The following is a 5,396-nucleotide window of genomic DNA, read 5'->3' on the forward strand; positions in this document are numbered from 1 at the left end:
CAACTTCGTACCACGGTACTGCAAAATCGCTTAGCTCTTGATTATTTACTTGCAAGTGAAGGAGGGGTATGTAAAAAGCTGAACTTGTCAAACTGTTGTGTCAATATCGACGATAATGGTGAGATAATCAAAGCCTTAGCAGATGAAATGGAAAAGGTTGCACATGTCCCCGTCCAAACATGGAATGGGTGGAATTTTGATTGGTTTACATCCTGGCTCCCCAATTTTGGATGGTTAAAAGGAGTTTCTCTCGCCTTGTGCCTGCTAATATCAATGCTTTGCTTGCTCCCCTGTATTTTACCCTGTCTCATAGCCCTCATAAAACGGACAATTCAGTCAGTCTTCAACCGAGAAATGCTTGTGCATTATCAAAAATTAGCACTGGCTGAAACCTATTAAGATTAGAGTTAGAAAGCATCTTGAGGGGGGAATTGTGGCAAAAATGTCTCATGATCTCACTACACAAAAGGCCTCACAGCTGAGAATTGCAAATTGTTTCTTTTTCTCTTCTTTCTTCCTGCATTAGATAATCAGTAGCATAATAAGGAACAGTCCAAACAAATGTTCGCTTTGCAATAAGGCTCAGATTCCCGTGGGAACACAAAGATAAGTTACTACTTGCTTTGCACATAAATTTTGCAACCCTTGTTACTTGCCCGTTTTAGGACTACGCATGTATTAAACTTTGCAGAAAACTGTAGCCAATCACAGGTTGCCACAATGGAATCTTGTTCATGAGAACTATAAAAATGTAACTTCGGGCGTGGCTAGGGGTTGACTTGGCTTTGAGCATTGAACTCCCTTGTCGATCTGTTTGCAAACAAATAAACTCGAGATGGATCCAGCCTGAGTGTGTGTGACTCTCTCCTTGAGGTATATTGGAAAAGCCTCCAGGGGCACGAAACTAGCCGTTTGTGCAACACCCTTTAATTGGTTTTGTTGTAGTAATAAATCTGTATATAGTTAAGTAATTGATTGACTGGACCTGACTCTATAGGGGACGGAGGAGGCCACTGAGCTGTTGTGTCCCTCCACAGCACACTGCCCTGCCAATAATTCCCGCAATTGGAGAGTGAAGTACAAACCGGTGTACACCTGAGCTACACTACAATTTCATTTTTATAAGTCTGCAAGGCCATGAAAAGAGGAACAGTGCCTGCAGGAATGTCTGGATAGAAATGGAAATAGCATTGAGCATCATGGGTGTAACCCAGTAAAATGTTTTTATCCAGGCATTTTATCCATGTAAGAAAGCAGCAGGGTTACCTCCTCTTAAGAAAAGTCAGCCTACATAATGATTATCTCTCATTAATAAACTGCTTGGCTTTACTGTGACATTGGCAGATTTGCTCATCTAACTTATGTTTCCTTCACAGTTCAGGCAATTGGGTCAAAGTTCAGGTAGATTTTTGTACATGCATCTTCCCAAATCAAGAAAGTAGTTTAGGTGTCCACTGGGTACACATGTTTTCTCTAGAGTTGAAGATATATGCCTAATTACACATTCCAAATAAGCACACTAACTCATTGTGATGCATTATTACTCTCTGAATCCACATACAATTTCTTGTCTTAATGAAAATATTTAAAGAGAAGCTAGGAGATCTGATAAAACTCGTATTTTCATTTCATGTGTTAAGAGAGCCCCCTAGTGGAGCATCTTCCCAATAAAACATAGACTAGAATCATGGTAAAAGCAAACACCACTTTAAGTTGTGAGCATGGTAATACTTTGCTGATGTTAACACAATGCAAACATACAGTTTTTGAAGTGGAAATCCTCAAAAAGTATTCACTGTGGTAGCTGACAAATTCCACATGCTTTCCCTGGAAAAAGCCAAACCAGTAAATTTAATTTAAACAGATGGAACTTTTTTTTATTAAATGTTCACCACATTCTAGGTATTTGCCACTCTCTAACAGTTTAGGAACTTAATGCTTTGTTGTGATTACAATATATCCTTCACAAATGAATCCATCATGTAATGATATAATTCATTGATTTTTATTATGGTATACAGAGATTTTCCAACCTGACTTTAATTAACTAGTTCTGAGTGCATATGATGTGAAATAGTTAAAACACAACCAGCCTCTAAAATACTCTCAGGTGGAAAAGCATGCTGGAGAGAAGGCTACATAGAGCCTTCTCTCTCTGTATTAAGTTTTCAAGTTGGACTGCACAGCAGGGTTGTCAAAGGTTGGAAGCAAGTGAACACCAACATGTTTGCTTTGAGATTTGAGTTAAATTAACTCTAAATTTCCCAGTGAATGTCCTCCCAATGCTCAAGGCTTCCGTCTAGTTCTACCCTCCCCAGGAAACTCTTCTACTTTAAAGAGATCATTAATATTGTTCTTTTTCACTGATTCATAGGCAAGTATAATTAAGTTAATATAGCCTGTTGTGCATTCCTGTTCCTGTAGAAATAACGTTCTCTGGGAATAGGTACACAAGAAAGTATTTAGAATAGTATTGGTGGGCACAGGAAAGCCCCCCAATTCATTGTTTATGTCTACCCTAATTGTAACCATCAGAACAATAGGATTTCAGGCAGTTGTAAGTAGTGTATATGCCTTGGCCTGTCTGTCTTCACAAAAGTGATATTAACTGTCAGTGAAGGAATGTGGTACACAGTGTTACATATATAAGAAAAGAATCTGGCAACTGCCTCTGACTAAAGCCATACTGAATTAAGGTCGTGAAGCTGTTAGTCTTCTGCCAGAATACACACACACACACACACACACACACAGATATTTGTAGTATGTAACTGTGTGTGTGTGTGTGTGTGTGTGTGTGTGTGTGTGTATTCTGGCAGAAGACTAACAGCTTCACGACCTTAATTCAGTATGGCTTTAGTCAGAGGCAGTTGCCAGATTCTTTTCTTTAGGTTGGTTCTGAGTATTCCAGCTGTTAGCATACTCCTCAGAAAATTCACAGAATATCTCTGTGTTCCTTTACCTTTGTTTTTAGCCAAATTGTAGTGGAAGGGTTTTCTGCTATGACCTGCCTGGTGATCCTTGTTGGTGCTGCCTCACTCAGAACAATAAGGAAAGGGTACTGTTTGCCCACCTTTCTTGGAGTGCTTTATAAGGTTAGTCAGCATCTTTATAGATGGGAAAAACTTAAGCTTGACAGGCTAATCAACCTGTCCTTAGTTCAAATTAATATTGGAGTCAGGAATGTAGCCCATTTTTCCTGTCTCCCAGTCCAGTGATGTATCCATTCAACAAATAACTTTTGTATAGAATATGAAGTATGGGTTTTAGTATTATCTGGAGCATGGTTGTTTGTCTTATAAATCACCATTATCTTTACCAGTTCTTCTGTGAATAAGGCTAAGGGTTAGAGGACACTGTCCAATAGCTTGTTCTAAAATGATGCATTATGTTTGGAAGTCCTGACAGAGATCTAATTTGGGAAGATATTATTACTGGGGGAGTATTATCTATAATTTTGGATGTTTGAGCTGATAGAGTTGAGCAAATTGGATCAGTTAATTCTTTTCTGCATTTTTTAAGTGTCAAGAGAGGAACTTGGGGTTAGGTTTGAGACTCCCATGAATGAAGCCACAATGGAGTGATAGGTGCAAAACCTAGTCTTTTTTTTTCAGTTTATCAAAATATACCTATTGCAGTTTGTGATCAAGCAAAGGATCAAGTTAATCCATAAAATAACAGAAAATTAAATCCCCAGGGAACTAAACCTATTCAGAAACGATCCTTTTATGATACTGATCCTTCAGGGTGTGGAGAAGTATATGTGATATAAACAGATTAAATGAGATGTACAGAGATCCTTGAGAACAGGTTGATTAAGATCTGTAGTATGGAGGGCAGAACCTAGAGTGATACAGCAGAAACTCACTAGCACGGTGGCAATACATAGGACCAGGCTATTGATATCTTATGTTGCAAGAGCCTTACATTTCTCCAAAAGTGTTGAAGTTTCTTCCTTTCTTTCAAGAAAAAAAAAAGAAAAAAAGATCTAGGTGTTTTTGTATATTTAAATTAAGTCTATAAAGATTGGTTCAGGTATAGTAATTTCAATGTACTGAACTTTTCATTGTTATAGTAGATGATAAATAATACTATGTTCATATGTGCTAAAATGGAAGAATAAAGGTTATGGGGGCTACAAATGTCTGTGAAAATGATGCACGACACCCATGGGCAAAAGAACTGCCTGCTCTTTCTATTAGGAGAATGGGAAAAGCCAGCTCTGTCCAGCTTCATTTTTATTCATTATAATGAGTAACGGATTTTTGCTGAATTACACAATTCAAGTTCAACAGAGAGAAGGAGAGCACTTTGCCCTTTGGATGAGGAGCTCTCTTCCAGGGAGCAAGGCCTCTTTTTAATGCTAATGTTATCTATGGGTTCCTGACTTGAAGGTTCTATAGCCTATGTAACTGAATCTGCAGGACTGAGCAAAAGCTGCGACAGAGTCACCTGCAACAAAGGCACAGCGCTTTTTCCATAGAAAGGCCAGCAACAGTGGGCAGAGTTCTTGGCACAGGGAGGCCTGGCAGACCAGAGGTAGTGCTGAGCCGATTTCACAGTGTTCTATGCCACAGAACCAGACAGGCAACTCAGGACTGCTAGCTGTCCATAAATGTATGAAAACTCCATTAAAAAAAAAATCAAGCTTAAATGCCTGTCCATTAATTCTATCAGAAAATTGTGCCACTTGTAAAAACATGAAGCAAAATCAGCTATGCAAAATCAGCTTTGTGGTCAGAAAAGAAAGTACATGTACTGTTGAAGCACAGATGGAGCACAGCAGTGCCACCTGGTTTCTGAGCAGGAACATAGCACTCTGAACTAGTGCTGTTGTATAGCACCACTACAACACATAAGCAGGGATTCGGGTTTTCTGTTAACAATGGAAAAACGGACCATGGATTTCCTGTTTTTATTGGAGAAAACATGGGTTTTCCCTTCTAGCAGAGAAACACGTGGATTCCCCGCTTTTGTAGAGCTGTTGCGGGCTGGCAGAGTTCCAGCCTGCAAGAGCTGATTGCAAAAAGGGTGGGAAACCTCCAGCCCTGTCCGGAGGGGAAGGGGGAGGGAGAAGGGGATAAAGGACAGGGCTTGAGGCTCTGAGTCAGCCAAGGCTGTGTTCAGGCTCACTCTTCTTCTGGACCCTAAGGTAAGCGGGGCTTGGGGTTTGCAGGGTAGGGCTGGGGGGCTGAGCTTGCTGGGGAGGAAGCTGGCTGAGGGAGTAGGGAGGGGTGTGCTGGGCACTGCCAGCCCCAGGCAGCACACCACAGTGCCTCCCTGCCCCCCACCTCATCTCGCTCCCTGTGCCCACTCCCAGGAGTAGGGCCAGGGGTCAAGAGCAGCAGTGCCCCTCTGCAGAACACACACGTGACGGCTGGCCGGGCGCAGAGGGG

Source organism: Alligator sinensis, unplaced genomic scaffold, assembly GCF_000455745.1.
Source record: "Alligator sinensis unplaced genomic scaffold, ASM45574v1 scaffold846_1, whole genome shotgun sequence".
Lineage (NCBI taxonomy): Eukaryota > Metazoa > Chordata > Crocodylia > Alligatoridae > Alligator > Alligator sinensis.